The sequence below is a fragment of the Triticum urartu genome, chromosome 6 (assembly GCF_003073215.2).
Source record: "Triticum urartu cultivar G1812 chromosome 6, Tu2.1, whole genome shotgun sequence".
NCBI classification, from domain to species: domain Eukaryota; kingdom Viridiplantae; phylum Streptophyta; class Magnoliopsida; order Poales; family Poaceae; genus Triticum; species Triticum urartu.
This window is the reverse complement of record NC_053027.1, coordinates 427,296,635-427,318,238: the sequence shown is the minus strand read 5'-3', so window position 1 is coordinate 427,318,238 and position 21,604 is coordinate 427,296,635.

Below are 21,604 nucleotides of genomic sequence, written 5' to 3'. Positions count from 1 at the left end.
CAATGTTTATTAAGTTTAATGCATGTACATGGCTGTTGTCGCTCTCTAGTTGGTCGCTTCCCAGTCTTTTGCTAGCCTTCACTTGTACTAAGCGGGAATACTGCTTGTGCATCCAATCCCTTAAACCCCAAAGTTATTCCAAATGAGTCCACTATACCTTCCTATATGCGGTATCTACCTGTCGTTCCAAGTAAATTTGTATGTGCCAAACTCTAAACCTTCAAATAAACATTCTGTTTTGTATGCTCGAATAGCTCATGTATCAACCAAGGCTGTCCTTATCTTCCGTGTTAGGTGGGTTATTCTCAAGAGGAGTGGACTCCGCTCCTCACTCATGAGAAAATGGCTGGTCATCGGGATGCCTAGTCCCATGCTTTATGCAAACTAAATCAAAATTAATTGCAAACAAAACTCCCCCTGGGACCTGATGTATCTTGGAGGCACTCGTTGTTTCGAGAAAGCCATGGATTGATGCTTGTTGGTGGAGGGGGAGTATAAACTTTATCATTCTGTTTGGGAACCGCCTATAATGTGTTTAGCATGGAAGATATTGCCATCTCTTAGTTGTTACGTTGACAATGAAAGTATACCACTCAAAATACAATTTATCTCTATTGCAAAACCGAGCTCTGGCACCTCTACAAATCCCTGCTTCCCTCTGTGAAGGGCCTATCCATTTACTTTTATGTTGAGTCATCACCCTCTTATTAAAAATCACTAGCTGGAGAGCACAGCTGTCATTTGCATTCATCACTATTAATTTATATTAGGTGTGACTATGATTGGATCTCTTTTACCATGAATTACTGAAGGAAATATGCCCTAGAGGCAATAATAAAGTTATTATTTATTTCCTTATTTCATGATAAATGTTCATTATTCATGCTAGAGTTGTATTAATCGGAAACATAATACATGTGTGAATACATAGACAAACAGAGTGTCACTAGTATGCCTCTACTTGACTAGCTCGTTAATCAAAGATGGTTATGTTTCCTAACCATGAACAAAGTGTTGTTATTTGATTAACGAGGTCACATCATTAGTTGAATGATCTGATTGACATGACCCATTATATTAGCTTAGCACCCGATCGTTTAGTATGTTGCTATTGCTTTATCCATGACTTATACATGTTCCTATGACTATGAGATTATGCAACTCCCGTTTACCGGAGGAACACTTTGGGTACTACCAAATGTCACAACGTAACTGGGTGATTATAAAGGAGTACTACAGGTGTCTCCAATGGTAGATGTTGGGTTGGCGTATTTCGAGATTAGGATTTGTCACTCCAATCGTCGGAGAGGTATCTCTGGGCCCTCTCGGTAATACACATCACTTAAGCCTTGCAAGCATGGCAACTAATGAGTTAGTTGCGGGATGATGTATTACGGAACGAGTAAAGAGACTTGCTGGTAACGAGATTGAACTAGGTATTGGATACCGACGATCGAATCTCGGGCAAGTAACATACCGATGACAAAGGGAACAACGTATGTTGTTATGCGGTCTGACCGATAAAGATCTTCGTAGAATATGTGGGAGCCAATATGGGCATCCAGGTCCCGCTATTGGTTATTGACCGGAGATGTGTCTCGGTCATGTCTACATTGTTCTCGAACCGTAGGGTCCGCACGCTTAACGTTACGATGACAGTTATTATGAGTTTATGCATTTTGATGTACCGAAGGTTGTTCGGAGTCCCGGATGTGATCACGGACATGACGAGGAGTCTCGAAATGGTCGAGACGTAAAGATTGATATATTGGAAGCCTATGTTTGGACATCGGAAGTGTTCCGGGTGAAATCGGGATTTTACCGGATTACCGGGAGGGTTACCGGAACCCCCCGGGAGCCAAATGGGCTAACATGGGCCTTAGTGGAAAGGTGAGAAGGCAGCCCACATAGGGCTGCGCCTCCCCCCTCTCCCTAGTCCTATTAGGACTAGGGAAGGGGTCGGCCACTCTCTCTCCCCCCTTTAAGGGAATCCTATTAGGAATAGGATTGAGGGGGGGAGTCCTACTCCCGGTAGGAGTAGGACTCCTCCTGCGCCTCCCTCCTTGGCCGGCCAGCCTCCCCCTCTTCATCCTTTATATACGGGGGCAGGGGACACCCCAAGACACACAAGTTGATCCTTGAGATCGTTCCTTAGCCGTGTGCGGTGCCCCCTGCCACCAAATTCCACCTCGATCATACCGTTACAGTGCTTAGGCGAAGCGCCTGCGTCGGTAGTACATCAAGATCGTCACCACGCGTCGTGCTGACGGAACTCTTCCTCGACGCTTTGCTGGATCGGAGCCCGAGGATCGTCATCGAGCTGAACGTGTGCTAAGAACTCGGAGGGGCCGGAGTAACGGTGCTTGGATCGGTCGGATCGGGAAGAAGACGTACGACTACTTCCTCTACGTTGTGTCAACGCTTCCGTTGCGATCTACAAGGGTACGTAGATCATACTCTCCCCTCGTTGCTATGCATCACCATGATCTTGCGTGTGCGTAGGAAATTTTTTGAAATTACTACGTTACCCAACAGTGGCATCCGAGCCAGGTTTTATGGTTTGATGTTATTTGCACGAGTAGAACACAAGTGAGTTGTGGGCGATACAAGTCATACTGCCTACTAGCATGTCATACTTTGGTCCGGCGGTATTGTTGGACGAGACGATCCGGACCAACCTTACGCATACTCTTATGCTAGACCGGTTCCCTCGACGTGCTTTGCACATAGATGGCTTGCGGAAGACTGTCTCTTCAACTTTAGTTGAACCGAGTGTGACTACGCCCGGTCCTTGAGAAGGTTAAGACGGAGTCTATTTGACAAACTATCGTTGTGGTTTTGATGCGTAGGTGAGATGAGTTCTTACTTAAGCCCGTAGCAGCCACGTAAAACTTGCAACAACAAAGTAGAGGACGTCTAACTTGTTTTTGCAGGGCATGTTGTGATGTGATATGGTCAAAACGTGATGAGATATAAGTTGTTGTATGAGATGATCATGTTTTGTTGAAGTTATCGGCAACTGGCAAAAGCCTTATGGTTGTCTCTTTGTTGCATAAGATGCAAGCGTCCAATAATTGCTTTACTTTATCGCTATGCAATAGCAATAGTTGCAAGAGCAATTGTTGGCGAGACAACCACGTGACGACACATTGATATAGATCAATATGATGGAGATCATGGTGTCATGCTGGTGATGATATAGATCATGCCAGTACTTTGGATATGGAGATCAGAGAAGCAAGATGATGATGGCCATATCATGTCACATATATTGATTGCATGTGATGTTTATCTTTTATGCATCTTATCTTGCTTTGATTGACGGTAGCATTATAAGATGATCTCTCACTAATTATCAAGAAGTGTTCTCCCTGAGTATGCACCGTTGCGAAAGTTCTTCGTGCTGAGACACCACGTGATGATCGGGTGTGATAGGTTCTACGTTCAAATACAACGGGTGCAAAACAGTTGCACACGCGGAATACTCAGGTTATACTTGACGAGCCAAGCATATACAGATATGGCCTCGGAACACGGAGACCGAAAGGTCGAGCGTGAATCATATAGTAGATATGATCAACATAACGATGTTCACCATTGAAACTACTCCATCTCACGTGATGATCGGTTATGGTTTAGTTGATTTGGATCACGTGATCACTTAGAGGATTAGAGGGATGTCTATCTAAGTGGGAGTTCTTAAGTAATATGATTAATTGAACTTAAATTTATCATGAACTTAGTCCTGGTAGTATTAGCATATCTATGTTGTAGATCAATAGCTCGCGTTGTTGCTTTCATATGTTTTGATATGTTCCTAGAGAAAATTGTGTTGAAAGATGTTAGTAGCAATGATGCGGATTGGATCCGTGATCTGAGGTTTATCCTCATTGCTGCACAGAAGAATTATGTCCTTGATGCACCGCTAGGTGACAGACCTATTGCAGGAGCAGATGCAGACGTTATGAACGTTTGGCTAGCTCAATATGATGACTACTTGATAGTTTAGTGCACCATGCTTAACGGCTTAGAATCGGGACTTCAAAGACGTTTTGAACGTCATGGACCATATGAGATGTTCCAGGAGTTGAAGTTAATATTTCAAGCAAATACCCGAGTTGAGAGATATGAAGTCTCCAACAAGTTCTATAGCTAAAAGATGGAGGAGAATCGCTCAACTAGTGAGCATGTGCTCAGATTGTCTGAGTACTACAATCGCTTGAATCAAGTGGGAGTTAATCTTCCAGATAAGATAGTGATTGACAGAATTCTCTAGTCACCATCACCAAGTTAGTAGAACTTCGTGATGAACTATGATATGCAAGGGATAACGGAAACGAATTCCCAAGCTCTTCGTAATGCGGAAATTGACGAAGGTAGAAATCGAGAAAAACATCAAGTGTTGATGGTAGACAAGACCACTAGTTTCAAGAAAAGGGCAGAGGGAAGAAGGGGAACTTCAAGAAGAACAGCAAGCAAGTTGCTGCTCAAGTGAAGAAGCCCAAGTCTGGTCCTAAGCCTGAGACTAAGTGCTTTCTACTGCAAAGGGACTGGTCACTGGAAGCGGAACTACCCCAAGTGATTGGCGGATAAGAAGGATGGCAAAGTGAACATAAGTATATTTGATATACATGTTATTGATGTGTACTTTACTAGTGTTTATAGCAACCCCTCAGTATTTGATACTAGTTCAGTTGCTAAGATTAGTAACTCGAAACGGGAGTTGCAGAATAAACAGAGACTAGTTAAGGGTGAAGTGATCGATGTGTGTTGGAAGTGGTTCCAAGATTGATATGATCATCATCGCACACTCCCTATACTTTCGGGATTAGTGTTGAACCTAAATAAGTGTTATTTGGTGTTTGCGTTGAGCATGAATATGATTTGATCATGTTTATTGTAATACGGTTATTCATTTAAGTAAGAAAATTGTTGTTCTGTTTACATGAATAAAACCTTATATGGTTACACACCCAATGAAAGTAGTTCATTGGATCTCGATCATAGTGATACACATAATCATAATATTGAAACCAAAAGATGCAAAGTTAATAATGATAGTGCAACTTATTTGTAGCACTGCCGTTTAGGTCATATTGGTGTAAAGCGCATGAAGAAACTCCATGCTGATGGGCTTTTGGAATCACTTGATTATGAATCACTTGATGCTTGCGAACCATGCCTTATGGGCAAGATGACTAAAACGCCGTTCTCCGGAACAATGAAGCAAGCAACAGATTTGTTGGAAATCATACATACTGATGTATGTGGTCCGATGAATATTAAGGCTTGCAGCAGGTATCATTATTTTCTGACCTTCACAGATGATTTGAGCAGATATGGGGATATCTACTTGATGAAACATAAGTCTGAAACATTTGAACAGTTCAAAGAATTTCAGAGTGAAGTGGAAAATCATCGTAACAAGAAAATAAAGTTTCTACGATCTGATCGTGGAGAAGAGTATTTGAGTTACGAGTTTGGCCTTCAGTTAAAAACAATGTGAAATAGTTTCACTACTCATGCCACCTGGAACACCACAATGTAATGGTGTGTCCGAACGTCATAACCGTACTTTATTGGATATAGTGCAATCTATGATGTCTTACTGATCTACCACTATCGTTTTGGGGTTATGCATTAGAGACAGCTGCATTCACGTTAAATAGGGCACCATCTAAATCCGTTGAGACGACACCGTGTAACTATGGTTTGGCAAGAAACCTAAGCTGTCGTTTCTTAAAGTTTGGGGTTGCGATGCTTATATGAAAAAGTTTCATCCTGATAAGCTCAAACTCAAATCGGAGAAGTGCGTCTTCATAGGATATCCAAAGGAAACTATTGGATACACCTTCTATCACAGATCCGAAGGCAAGACTTTTGTTGCTAAATTCGGAAACTTTCTGGAGAAGGAGTTTCTCTCGAAAGAAGTGAGTGGGAGGAAAGTAGAACTTGACGAGGTAACTGTACCTGCTCCCTTATTGGAAAGTAGTACATCACAGAAAACTGTTTCTGTGACACCTACACCAGTTAGTGAGGAAGCTAATGATGATGATCATGAAACTTCAGAACAAGATACTACTGAACCTCGTAGATCAACCAGAGTAAGATCCGCGCCAGAGTGGTACGGTAATCCTGTTCTGGAAGTCATGCTACTAGATCATGATGAACCTACGAACTATGAAGAAGCGATGGTGAGCCCAGATTCCGCAAAGTGGCTTGAAGCCATGAAATCTGAGATGGGATCCATGTATGAGAACAAAGTATGGACTTTGGTTGACTTGCCCGATGATCGGCAAGCAATTGAGAATAAATGGATCTTCAAGAGGAAGACGGACGCTGATAGTAGTGTTACTATCTACAAAGCTAGAATTGTCGCAAAAGGTTTTCGACAAGTTCAAGGTGTTGACTACGATGAGTTTTTCTCACTCGTATCTATGCTTAAGTCTGTCCGAATCATGTTAGCAATTGCCGCATTTTATGAAATCTGGCAAATGGATAAACAAAACTGCATTCCTTAATGGATTTACTAAAGAAGAGTTGTATACGATGCAACTAGAAGGTTTTGTCGATCCTAAAGGTGTTAACTAAATATGCAAGCTCCAGCGATCCATCTATGGACTGGTGCAAGAATCTCGGAGTTGGAATATACGCTTTGATAGTGTGATCAAAGCATTTGGTTTTATACAGACTTTCGGAGAAGCCTGTATTTACAAGAAAGTGAGTGGGAGCTCTGTAGCATTTCTGATATTATATGTGGATGGACATATTACTAATTGGAAATGATATAGAATTTCTGGATAGCATAAAGGGATACTTGAATAAAAGTTTTTCAAAGAAAGACCTCGGTGAAGCTGCTTACATATTGAGCTTCAAGATCTATAGAGATAGATCAAGACGCTTGATAAGTTTTTTTCAATGAGTACATACCTTGACAAGATTTTGAAGTAGTTCAAAATGGAACAGTCAAAGAAAGAGTTCTTGCCTGTGTTACAAGGTGTGAAGTTGAGTAAGACTCAAAGCCCGACCACGGAAGAAAATAGAAAGAGAATGAAAGTCATTCCCTATGCCTCAGTCATAGGTTCTATAAAGTATGCCATGCTGTATACCAGCTCTATTGTATGCCCTACCACTGAGTTTGGCAAGGGAGTACAATAGTGATCTAGGAGTAGATCACTGGACAGCGGTCAAAATTGTCCTTAATGGAATAAGGATATGTTTCTCGATTATGGAAGTGAAAAAAAAGGTTCGTCGTAAAGGGTTACGCCGATGCAAGTTTGACACTAATCTAGATCTCTAAGTCTCGGTCTAGATACATATTGAAAGTGGGAGCAATTAGCTAGAGTAGCTCCATGCAGAGCATTGTTGACATAGAAATTTGCAAAATACATGCGGATCTGAATGTGGCAGACCCGTTGACTAAGATTCTCTCACAAGCAAAACATGATCACACCTTAGTACTCCTTGGGTGTTAATCACATAGCGATGTGAACTAGATTACTGAATCTAGTAAACCCTTTGGGTGTTGGTCACATAGCGATGTGAACTATGGGTGTTAATCACATGATGATGTGAACTATCGATATTAATCACATGGTGATGTGATCTAGATTATTGACTCTAGTGCAAGTGGGAGATTGAAGGAAATATGCCCTAGAGGCAATAATAAAGTTATTATTTATTTCCTTATTTCATGATAAATGTTCATTATTCATGCTAGAATTGTATTAATCGAAAACATAATACATGTGTGAATACATAGACAAACAGAGTGTCACTAGTATGCCTCTACTTGACTAGCTCGTTAATCAAAGATGGTTATGTTTCCTAACCATGAACAAAGTGTTGTTATTTGATTAACGAGGTCACATCATTAGTTGAATGATCTGATTGACATGACCCATTATATTAGCTTAGCACCCGATCGTTTAGTATGTTGCTATTGCTTTATCCATGACTTATACATGTTCCTATGACTATGAGATTATGCAACTCCCGTTTACCGGAGGAACACTTTGGGTACTACCAAACGTCACAACGTAACTGGGTGATTATAAAGGAGTACTACAGGTGTCTCCAATGGTAGATGTTGGGTTAGCGTATTTCGAGATTAGGATTTGTCACTCCGATCGTCGGAGAGGTATCTCTGGGCCCTCTCGGTAATACACATCACTTAAGCCTTGCAAGCATGGCAACTAATGAGTTAGTTGCGGGATGATGTATTACAGAACGAGTAAAGAGACTTGCTGGTAATGAGATTGAACTAGGTATTGGATACCGACGATCGAATCTCGGGCAAGTAACATACCGATGACAAAGGGAACAACGTATGTTGTTATGCGGTCTGACCGATAAAGATCTTCGTAGCATATGTGGGAGCCAATATGGGCATCCAGGTCCCGCTATTGGTTATTGACCGGAGATGTGTCTCGGTCATGTCTACATTGTTCTCGAATCGTAGGGTCCGCACGCTTAACGTTACGATGACAGTTATTATGAGTTTATGCATTTTGATGTACCGAAGGTTGTTCGGAGTCCCGGATGTGATCACGGACATGACGAGGAGTCTCGAAATGGTCGAGACGTAAAGATTGATATATTGGAAGCCTATGTTTGGACATCGGAAGTGTTCCGGGTGAAATCGGGATTTTACCGGATTACCGGGAGGGTTACCGGAACCCCCCGGGAGCCAAATGGGCTAACATGGGCCTTAGTGGAAAGGTGAGAAGGCAGCCCACATAGGGCTGCGCCTCCCCCCCTCTCCCTAGTCCTATTAGGACTAGGAGAGGGGCCGGCCACCTCTCTCTCCCTCTCCCCTTTAAGGAATCCTATTAGGAATAGGATTGAGGGGGGGAGTCCTACTCCCGGTAGGAGTAGGACTCCTCCTGCGCCTCCCTCCTTGGCCGGCCAGCCTCCCCCCTTCATCCTTTATATGGGGGGGCAGGGGACACCCCAAGACACACAAGTTGATCCTTGAGATCGTTCCTTAGCCGTGTGCGGTGCCCCCTGCCACCAAATTCCACCTCGATCATACCGTTACAGTGCTTAGGCGAAGCCCTGCGTCGGTAGTACATCAAGATCGTCACCACGCCGTCGTGCTGACGGAACTCTTCCTCAACGCTTTGCTAGATCGGAGCCTGAGGATCGTCATCGAGCTGAACGTGTGCTAAGAACTCGGAGGTGCCGGAGTAACGATGCTTGGATCGGTCGGATCGGGAAGAAGACGTACGACTACTTCCTCTACGTTGTGTCAACGCTTCCGTTGCGATCTACAAGGGTACGTAGATCATACTCTCCCCTCGTTGCTATGCATCACCATGATCTTGCGTGTGCGTAGGAAAGTTTTTTTGAAATTACTACGTTCCCCAACAATTACAATGTCTAGTCAGTCCTTGATCTTTAAAGGTGCTCTGCATTTATGTTTTGCGGTCTCAGAAAGGGCTAGCGAGATACCATCTTGTTATATCATATTATGATTGTTTTGAGAAAGTGTTGTCATCCAAGGTTTATTATTATGACTCTGTAACGCCCCGAGACCGATGTGCCAGGTGTCGTTCAGTTATTCGCTGTTGTTGCCTTGTCATTGCTTGCGTGTCATGCATTGCATATCATGTCATCATGCGCATTTCATTTGCATACGTGTTCGTCTCATGCATCCGAGCTTTTTCCCCGTTGTCCGTTTTGCAATCCGGCGCTTCGTTCTCCTCCGGTGGTCATTTCTACCTTTCTTTTGTGTGTGCGGATTAAACATTTCCGGATTGGACCGAGACTTGCCATGCGGCCTTGGTTTACTACCGGTAGACCGCCTGTCAAGTTTCGTACCATTTGGACTTCGTTTGTTACTCCAACGGTTAACCGAGGGACCGAGAAGGCCTCGTGTGTGTTGCAGCCCAACACCCTTCCATTTTGGCCCAAAACCCACCTAACTCTGCTCCATCATCTCGGTCGTTCGATCACGATCGCGTGGCCACAAACCGCACCTCATTTGGACTCTCCTAGCCCCCTCTACCTATAAATATGTGATCCCCTCCGAATTTTTTCGCACAGTCCAAACCCTAGCCATCCTCTAGCTCGCGCCCGGACGAAACCTTCACCACCGGCCGGCCGGATCTGCGTCTCCCCGGCCGGATCCACCCCATCTCGCTCCCGCCGGCGACCTTCCACCCGGTCCCGGCCACCTCTGACGCCGGCCATGGCCGCCCCCCTGCTTCGTCCCGATCAGGATCGGGAGAGCCCCGATCTGCTCCCTCCGTTGACCGCGCCCGCGTGGGCCGGCCCAATCGTCCTCGCCGGCCCAACGCAGCCCCCGCCTCGGCCTGCCTCCTCTCCAGCGAACCGGGCCAAGGCCCACTGGGTGAGCCGACCCCCAGCGCCCCCTCCTCTTGTTTTTTTTACTCTTGTTGGGCTGCCCAGTGCATTGTTCAGATTCAGCCCGATCATGTTTCTTTCTCGTTCTGTGAATTTGTCCAATTATTCCTGAGGCTGCTGTTTTACAGATTAGTCCCCCTAGTTCATGCATTTAATAACTCACTAACCGTGCATCGGATTAAAATGATTTATATATGAAACTTGCTCAGAATTTTGTGTAGATTAATAATATCAAACTTTCATCCATGTTTAGAATATTTAAAATGTTGTTTGCATTAATTTGCTCCTATGCCATGCTAAAATGATTTAATTCATAACTAATTAACCATAACTCCGATTTTAATAAACTTTATATGTAAATGGGGTAGAAAAATGCCTAGTTTAACATGGTGGCCTTACTTTGCATGTTTAATAACTCTAAAATTGTGTTTAGGGCAGAACAGTACCAAATCTATAACATGCTCATGGGGAGTTTCCAGAATTGTTGTTCGTTGTTTCCGGCCTCATTTAAATTTGCCTAGATAGGTAGTTTTCATTTGTTTCACCCCTTGCTATGTTAATCAACATTTAATATTGTTGGGTACATAAACGAGATTGAACTAAATAATTGATGTGGTGTTTTGTCAATATGCATCCCGATGCATATTGATGCTCCACTTAATTTGTAGGATTGCTTGTGCATTTTGCCATGCCATGCATACTTAAACCGGACATGCATCATACTTGTTGTGCATCATGCCATGATTATGTGGTGGTTGTTTACTTTGTTGTTTGCTCTTTTCCGGTATTGCTTCTTCGGGTTGGTTCCGTTAACGTCGAGTTTGTGAGGACCCGTTCGTCTACGTTCCGTTTGTCTTCTTCATGGACTCGTTCTTCTTCCTTGCGGGATTTCAGGCAAGATGATCATACCCTTGAAATCACTACTATCTTTGCTATGCTAGTTTGCTCGCTCTTTGCCATGCCAATGCTACGATGCCTACCATTTGCTTGTCAGCCTCCCAATTGCCATGTAAAACCTCTAAACCACCATGTCCTAGCAAACCGTTGATTGGCTATGTTACCGCTTTGCTCAGCCCCTCTTATAGCGTTGCTAGTTGCAGGTGAAGATTGGAGGCCGTTCCTTGTTGGAACATTTACTTACTTGTTGGGATATCACTATATATCTTATTTAATTAATGCATCTATATACTTGGTAAAGGGTGGAAGGCTCGGCCTTCTGCCTGGTGTTTTGTTCCACTCTTGCCGCCCTAGTTTCCGTCATATCGGTGTTATGTTCCCGGATTTTGCGTCCCTTACGCGGTTGGGCTATAATGGGAACCCCTTGACAGTTCGCCTTAAGTAAAGCTTTTCCAGCAATGCCCAACATTGGTTTTACCATTTGCCACCTAGCCTTTTTTCCCTTGGGAGTCGCGCATCCCGAGGGTCATCTTATTTTAACCCCCCGGGCCAGTGCTTGTCTAAGTGTTGGTCCGAACTGAGTAGACTGCGGGGCCACCTCGGGGAAACTTGAGGGCTGGTTTTACTCGTAGGATGTCTCATCCGGTGTTGCCCTGAGAACGAGATATGTGCAGCTCCCATCAGGATGTCGGCACATCGGGCGGTGTTGCTGGTTTAGTTTTACCCTGTCGAAATGTCTTGTTGTACCGGGATACCGAGTCTGATCGGAACGTCTCGGGTGGAGGTCTATTCCTTCGTTGACCGTGAGAGCTTGTGATGGGCTAAGTTGGGACACCCCTGCAGGGATTTGAACTTTCGAAAGCCGTGCCCGCGGTTATGGGCAGATGGGAATTTGTTAACGTCCGGTTGTAGAAAACATGAACTTGACCTTAATTAAAATGAATCAATCGCGTGTGTAACCGTGATGGTCTCTTTCCGGCGGTGTCCGGGAAGTGAACACGGTTGTTGGAGTTATGCTTGACGTAGGTAGTCTAGGATCACTTCTTGATCATACTTTTATCGACCGTGCTTTGCCTTCTCTTCTCGCTCTCATTTGCGTATGTTAGCCACCATATATGCTAGTCGCTTGCTGCAGCTCCACCTCATACCTTTACCTTACCCATAAGCTTAAATAGTCTTGATCGCGAGGGTGCGAGATTGCTGAGTCCCTGTGGCTCACAGATACTTCCAAAACCAGCTTGCAGGTGCCGATGAGTCCGTGCAGATGACGCAACCAAGCTCAGGAGGAGTTCGATGAAGATCTTGTCCTTTGTGATTGTTTCGTTTTAGTTGATCAGTAGTGGAGCCCAGTTGGGGACGATCGGGGACCTTTGTCGCATTTGGGGTTCTTCTTTTATTTTGGCTCCGTAGTCGGGCCTTGATTGTATCTGATTGATGTAATGCTTTATTCATGTAATTGTGTGAAGTGGCGATTGGAATCCAACTATGTATCTCTTTCCCTTATGTATTACATGGGTTGTGTGAAGATTACCTCACTTGCGACATATGCCTTCAATGCGATTATGCCTCTAAGTCGTGCCTCGACACGTGGGAGATATAGTCGCATCGAGGGTGTTACAGACTCGCTAGTTGATTATGCTATTCATATGAGTAATTATGAGACCTGAGAATTATTGTAAATGTGGTTAGTTATGATCTATGCTGAAAACTTGAATGCTGGCTTGACATAGTTACAACAACAAGAGCAAACAGAGTTTGTAAAAGTTTTTCTTTCTTTCTTTCAGTTTGTCAACTGAATTGCTTGAGGACAAGCAAGGGTTTAAGCTTGGGGGAGTTGATACGTCTCCGTCGTATCTACTTTTCCAAACACTTTTGCCCTTGTTTTGGACTCTAACTTGTATGAATTGAATGGAACTAACCCGGACTGACGCTGTTTTCAGCAGAATTGCCATGGTGTTGTTTTATGTGCAGAAAACAAATATTCTCGGAATGACCTGAAACTCCACGGAACATCTTAGAAAAAATAATAAAAAATCCTCGCCAAAGATGAAGACCAGGGGTCCCATACCCTGTTCACGAGGGTGGGGGCGCCCCCCTAGGGCGCGCCCCTACCTCGTGGCCCCCCTAGATGCCCTCCGACACCAACTCCAACTCTATATATTTGCTTTCGGAGAGAAAAAAAATCAGAGAGAAGAAATCATCGCATTTTACGATATGGAGCCACCGCCAATCCCTAAAACTTCTCGGGAGGGCTGATCTGGAGTCCGTTCGGGGCTCCGGAGAGGGGGATTCGTCGCCGGCGTCATCATCAACCATCCTCCATCACCAATTTCATGATGCTCACCGCTGTGCGTGAGTAATTCCATCGTAGGCTTGCTGGACAGTGATGGGTTGGATGAGATTTATCATGTAATCGAGTTAGTTTTGTTAGGGTTTGATCCCTAGTATCCAGTATGCTCTGAGATTGATGTTGCTATGACTTTGCTATGCTTAATGCTTGTCACTTGGGCCCGAGTGCCATGATTTCAGATCTGAACCTATTATGTTTTCATGAATATATGTGAGTTCTTGATCCTATCTTGCAAGTCTATAGTCACCTACTACGTGTTATGATCCGGCAACCCCGAAGTGACAATAATCGGGACCACTCCCGATGATGACCATAGTTTGAGGAGTTCATGTATTCACTATGTGCTAATGCTTTGTTTCGGTTCTCTATTAAAAGGAGGCCTTAATATCCCTTAGTTTCCAATAGGACTCCGCTGCCACGGGAGGGTAGGACAAAAGATGTCATGCAAGTTCTTTTCCATAAGCACGTATGACTATATATGGAATACATGCCTACATTACATTGATGAATTGGAGCTAGTTCTGTGTCACCCTATGTTATGACTGTTACATGATGAACCGCATCCGGCATAATTATCCATCACTGATCCGGTGCCTACGAGTTTTCCATATACTGGTTTACGCTTATTTACTTTCCCGCTGCTACTGTTACAATCACTACAAAATACCAAAAACATTACTTTTGCTGTCTTTACTTTTGTTGCCGCTACCATCACTATCATATAACTTTGCTACTAAACACTTTGTTGTAGATACTAAGTTTCCAGGTGTGGTTGAATTGACAACTCAGCTGCTAATACTTGAGAATATTCTTTGGCTCCCCTTGTGTCGAATCAATAAATTTGGGTTGAATACTCTACCCTCGAAAGCTGTTGCGATCCCCTATACTTGTGGGTTATCAATTCTGCTCTCCCGCGGCTCGGAGCAAAGCCCGAATCTGCACCAAACCTCGACCAGCTTCTGACTGGGAAGGTTGAATTGACTCCGCTATTCGGGCCGCAGCTGCGAGATTCTGGATTGGGGTTCGGTATACCTGAGTTGGAGGTGGAAAAAGTTGACGTCGACTCGATTCGGGAGCACGCTGCCGAGCACGCTCATCGAGTGCGCACTGGAGGTTCTCTAATCGAGTGCGCTCAGCCAAGTTGGCTAGGCGCGCCTCCTCCAAGGCCTAGGTCTCAGGGGTTTCTCCAACGATAGGAGGGTGAAGTGCATCCATGTCCCGGCGGCGAAGTTCCTCCCTCCTCTGTGAAGAGAGGGGTTTGGGTCGGTACTCTTCGTGGACACGCGACGGATCGCCGCCACCATTGCCTCCATCTTCGCGGGTGAAGCCAGGAGGACTACGTGGTCCATTGACCATCAAAACTTCCGCCGCGGGGTCGTTGCTGTCGCACTCGAATGCAGTCTCTATGGAGCCAGTCGAACAGGCCGTAGAGAGTTTCGTTGGGCTCGATTACCGCGACCTAGGGGGTGGCCGATTGGTGAGCCACCGCGTGCCTCACCCACCACTGAAGCCTCGACCGACCGGAACGTTTGCCCTGGCGGGCTGCAGGGAGGGAGGCCGGCACGGGAGCCAACCGATACTGAGTCGACGACTGCTGTAGGAGGATGCCACGGATGCACGCGCGAAAGTGTGTTGCCCCGCGGATGGGGAGCGCCTCGACGTTGAGTGGCGCTTCCTGGAGCCAAGCGGAGTCGTTGGTGATGAATACGAGCGCACCGAGACGGATCTCGTGGCCCTTGGCCAAACCTCCGCCTGAAGCCATGTTGAAGGGGATCAGAAAAAGCACAACTTCTCCAACAAGTCGCTAAGACACCTGCCCCATGGTGGGCGCCAACTGTCGTGGTTCTAATTCTGACGGTAGAATGGGGGGTAGAGATGTAGAGGCAAGATCCTAGCTATGGAGGAGTTGTTCACACGAGTTTTACGAGTTCAGGCCCTTCTCAGAGGAAGTAACAGCCCTACGTCTCAGAGCCTGGAGGCGGTTGACTGGATTATATGCGTGTGTGTTACAGGGGGTGCGAACCCTTGTCCTTGAGGAGGGGGGTGGCTTATATAGAGTTCGCCAGACCCCTCCCGAGGGGAAAGTAGGTGTAACAGTCTATCCATCGTAAGGTGCTAGCGCTTCTGAAAGACTATGTCTCGGTCATCCGTTTCTCAAACACCATGTAGTGCGAGAAACCAAACGGAGGCGATCGAGTCTTGTGGGGAAAAGTGCGCAAACCTCTGCAGAGTGTATAAACTAATCATGGTTAGCCGTGTCCCCGGTTATGGACAGCTTGAGTATCTAGTACTTGGATTATCATGTGAATCTCAACATGTTACTCTAAAAATTAATTTTGTTGGGGTTTTGTTTAATGATGATGCTTAATTGGGATTGAGGATGCTGTCAACCATTCTCAATGTTTAACAACTACCATGATAGTTAAATAAAATTTATTCCTTTGTAGTAGGGAAAAATTGGCTTTACGCAAAACGGTAACCATAGAGCTTTCCACCAGCCAAATATGCATATAGTATAGCTGTTTCATTCCATTACTCTCTATGTGTTACTTTGCCAGCATATTCCATGTGCTGACCCGTTTCGGGCTGCAACGTTAATGTTGCAGACTTTTCAGACGACGATTAAGGAGTTTTAGGTCGTGGTTCTATACTCAGTGATGCCGTTGGAGTTGATGGACTCACTTATCTTCCAAGCCTTCCGCTGTTATAGTTATTAGATGGCCTTAAGCCATATTTATTGTAATAAGTTCTCTATTGAGACACTCGATGTAATAAGTGTGTGATTGCTACTCTGTTATAAATCCTCCGAGTACTGTGTGGTGTCAGCATTACTGATCCAGGGATGACACCTGAGCACAGAGATCAGACTGTTTGAGGTCTGGTCGCTACAAAGATGGTATCAGAGCACACGCTGACTGTAGGACATGACCACTAAGCTAAAGACCTAGATCACTATTCACTCTCTTCTCTTCTGACTTTTCATCTTTTCTACTCTTTAGGATGGCGGATGCAAGGAACAAGTTCACGCAACCGGATGACGATACACCCTTTGGACGTCACTTGAAGGAAGTCACTAGATACCTGAACATAGGAGTACCAAGCTTCACCGGAACCTACAACGCCACTTTACCTGAAGAAGAGCGCTGGATGATTCAAGTTCAAGTTCCAGGAAGTACGTTCATGCCAGTCACCGAGCCTATAGAGTTTTCTTTTGATGCACCAACTTGGAGTCTAGGAAAAGCATGGCAGCTCACATCGCCATGGGACGCATTGGAGAAGTCTACCGCAATGATCTCAAGGATACTATCTACCAGATTTGTGGGCGCCGAGATGAACACTGGAAGATGATCAGCACCAAAAAGGATAGATCAATTGCAGCTTTTATCCAGGAGTTAAACCAGGACATTCGATGACAGGAGAACTAGATGTGCGCCGACATGATAGACCTGAAGAAGGCTAGGACAAGAATTAAGGAACTGGAGGGAGTACTTAAGGCTACACGCGAAGATTATGAAGAGGAAATTGAAGTATTGGTGGAGAAGAATGACGATCTGATCAAGAAGATCGGGATATTTATGGGAGGCCCTACACCAGTAGATGAAGACGAAGAACCCAAGGAGATTCGCCCAGAAGACTACATCATCATCGACGACACCGACTTGGACCCAGATGACAGCAATGATGAATATGTTGATGAAGCCGGAGCAGATATCATGGAGTCTGCAACCGAAGAATATTTCTAGTAGACCACCTCATCAGTAGTAGTAGTCCACTATGTAAATACAGTAGTCCGAGCACTTTTGCGATAGTTAGATCGATTGTATGCCCTTGTTTGAATGAATGAAGTGAATTGTTTGCTTTTGCCTCATGTGCATATGGGTAGTGTTTTATCTTTAGACCCCCTCTATTCTAAACTCTCATCTTTTCTAAACCCTCAGATGCCTCCGAGACGTGACCCCGGATTTACCTTTCCACCGGAGCTCACCCAGTTGATCCAGCAGGAGAACACATTGATGTAGTTGCTAGTCCAGAATCAGAATCAGGGGAACAACAACAACAACCCACCACCACCACCACCACCTGTTGATCACTTAGCCCGTTTTCTTAGGCTGAATCCGCCAGTGTTTTCCAGTAGCACCGAGCCGATAGTAGCAGATGATTGGCTCCGCAAGACAGCTAGAGAGTTGACCACAGCAGGATGCATAGATGCGGAGAAGGTGAAGTTTGCCGCACATCAGCTTGAAGGACCCGCAGCATCATGGTGGGAGAATTTCACAGCCACTTTCCGTGTCGACACTGTCACTTGGGACCAGTTTCAGCAGGCTTTTCGAACTGCCCATGTTTCAGCAGGAGCTATGGCCATGAAGAAGCGTGAGTTTCGCAACTTGCGCCAAGGAGGACGGACAGTTGGCCAGTATGTGGAGGACTTTAGTAAATTAGCACGTTATGCCCCAGATGACGTTGCTACGGATGCAGCTAAGCAGGAGAAGTTTCTGGAATGACTGAATGATGAGTTGAGCATGCAGTTGATGATAGCAACCCTCAACAACTACCAGGAGTTGGTAGACCGTGCTCTTATGATTGAAGGCAAGCAGCAGCAAATTGAGAACCGCAAGAGGAAGTATGGACAAGGGAAGTACAATTCTGGAGCCCAGCAGAAGCCATGTTTTACCCCTAGGTCGGGAGGATATTTTCAGCATACCCATGGAGGAGGTAGCTCGCACCATCACAACAGCACCAAGAATGGAAATGGCAATGGAGGAAGCAACGGCCAGAACCGTACCAACCCATCAACCCCAGCCAAGAAGGACTTGAGCCAAGTCACTTGCTTTAAGTGCCAGAAGACCGAACATTATGCCAATTAATGTCCTGAAGGCCAGAATGGCAATGGAAGCTCTGGGAAGAAGCCGAACCCTTTCGACAGGGGACAGGTGAACCACGTTAACGTGGAGGAGGTTGAAGAGCAGTCGGATGCCGTAATCAGTAAGTTTTTGGTTAAGTCAATTACTGCACTCGCTCTTTTTGATACTGGTGCATCACATTCATACATATCAAGGGGATTTATGGATAAGTATAACTTGCCCACTAAGGTTCTTAGAACACCTATGCTAGTAAGCTCACCAAGAGCGGAGTATATGGCCAGTCAAGGATGTTTTCAAGTGCCATTGAGTATAGGTAGGCATGTGTTTCCCTCGGATTTAATCATTTTGGAATCACAAGGATTGGATGTAATTCTGGGTATGGATTGGCTGTCGATGTACGGAGGAAACATTGATTGCGCCAGTAAGACAATTTTGCTTACTACCCCAGAAGGGAGAAGGATCAAGTATGTATCTCGACATGTGCCAAAAGGGACTCAAGTAAATTGTTTAACAGGAGTTGTGCAGGAGGAGGTACCAGTGGTAAGGGATTTCCCTGAAGTATTTCCAGAAGAGTTGCCAGGCATGCCACCGGATAGAGATATTGAGTTTTTGATTGAGCTATTGCCAGGCACAGGGCCAATATCAAAGAGATCATACAGGATGCCTACAAAGGATTTGGTGGAGATTAAGAAGCAGATTAAGGAGTTACTGGATAAAGGTTACATTCGCCCAAGTTCGTCGCCTTGGGGATCACTAGTACTTCTAGTGGAGAAAAAGGATGGATCGTTAAGGATGGTTGTTGATTATCGAGGATTGAATGAAGTAACCATCAAGAACAAGTACCCACTACCAATGATCAATGATCTGTTTGATCGATTGCAAGGAGCTAAGGTATTTTCCAAGATCGATCTGTGATCAGGATACCACCAGTTGAAGATTCGAGAACAGGATATACCTAAGACAGCTTTTACCACCAGGTATGGGCTGTATGAGTATACCGTTATGTCATTTGGTCTGACTAATGCACCTGCCTATTTTATGAACATGATGAACGAAGTGTTTATGGAGTTCTTGGATAAGTTCGTCGTGGTGTTCATTGATGATATTCTGGTTTACTCGAAAAGTGAAGAGGAGCATAAGGAGCATTTGCGATTGGTACTTGAGAAGCTCAGAGAACATCAGTTGTATGCCAAGTTCAGCAAATGTGAGTTTTGGTTGAAGGAAGTAGGATTCCTCAGACACGTTATATCCGGAGAAGGTATATCAGTAGATCCCACTAAAGTTGATACCGTGACCAAGTGGGAGGCACCAGCCACAGTTGGCGAGATCCAATGTTTCCTTGGACTCGCAGGATACTACCGGAGATTTATTGAGAATTTCTCAAAGATTGCGAAGCCTATGACTGAGTTATTAAAGAAGGATACCAAGTTCATATGGACCGAGGAGTGTGAGGCTAGTTTCCAGGAGTTGAAGAAACGCTTGGTTACTTCACCAGTGTTGATTTTGCCAGACCAGACCAAGGATTATGAGGTGTATTGCGACGCTTCACGTCGAGGACTTGGAGCAGTGCTTATGCAGGAAGGGGGAGTTGTTTCATATGCCTCAAGACAGTGAAACCTCACGAGTTGAATTATGCTACGCATGATTTGGATTTAGCAGCCGTAGTGCATGCACTGAAAACATGGAGACATTTCCTCATTGGAAATCATTGTGAGGTGTACATGGATCACAAGAGTTTGAAGTACATTTTCACGCAGAAGGAGTTGAACCTCAGACAAAGGAGATGGTTGGAGCTCATCAAGGATTATGATATGAGATTGCATTACCATCCCGGAAAGGCTAATGTAGTAGCTAACGCATTGAGTCGCAAAAGCCATGTCAATACACTAATGACGGGAGAAATACCAAGGGAGTTAGCCGAAAATCTTCCTGAACTATGTTTGGAAATAGTTCCGAGAGGCTATGTAGCAGCATTGGAGATTCAGTCAACTTTGATGGATAGGATCAGAGAAGCTCAGAAGACTGATAAGGAGATTGCCTCTATAAAGGAGAAAATGAGCGAAGGAAAGGCTAAAGGATTTCGTGAGGATGAGCATGACACCCTATGGTTTGAAGAGCGTGTTTATGTGCCCAATGACCCGGAGATCAGGAAGTTGATTCTGCAAGAGGCACACCATTCACCATATTCGATTCACCCAGGAACTACCAAGATGCATTTGGATTTGAAGGATATTTTCTGGTGGACCGGAATGAAGAAAGATATTGCGGAGTATGTAGCAGTTTGTGATGTATGTCAGAGAGTAAAGGCAGAGCATCAGAAGCCAGCAGGATTGCTACAACCATTGCCGATACCCGAATGGAAGTGGGATAAGTTAGGCATGGATTTTATCACGGGATTACCCAGGACTCGTTCAGGCTATGACTCGATTTGGGTTGTAGTTGATCGGTTGACGAAAGTAGCTCATTTCATCCCGGTAAAGACCACTTACACCAGTGCTAAGTTGGCAAAGATATACATGACCAGGATTGTATGCTTACATGGAGTTCCGAGGAGTATAGTATCAGATAGAGGAACCCATTTTACCTCAAAGTTCTGGAATCAGTTGCACGAAACTTTGGGTACCAGGCTAGAGTTCAGCACAGCTTTTCATCCACAGATAGATGGATAGACCGAGAGAGTCAATCAGATTTTGGAGGACATGCTGAGAGCTTGTGCGCTAGATTATGGATCTAGTTGGGACGAGAATTTGCCGTATGCAGAGTTCTCTTACAACAACAGCTATCAATCCATTTTAAAGATGGCCCCTTTCGAAGCCTTGTACGGAAGGAGGTGCAGGACACCGTTGACGTGGGATGAAGTTGGAGACCGCCAGTTGTTTGGACCTGACTTGATTAAGGAGTCTGAACAAAAGGTGAAATTGATTCGCGATAGGCTCAAGATAGCCCAGTCCAGACAGAAGAGTTATGCAGATTCTAAACGCAAGGAGACAGTTTAAGAAGTTGGAGATAGAGCTTATCTTCGAGTATCCCCACTTCGGGGAACAAAGCGCTTTGGTGTTAAAGGAAAGTTAGCGCCATGATTTGTAGGACCATACCGAGTATTGGAACGTATGGGAGAAGTGGCCTA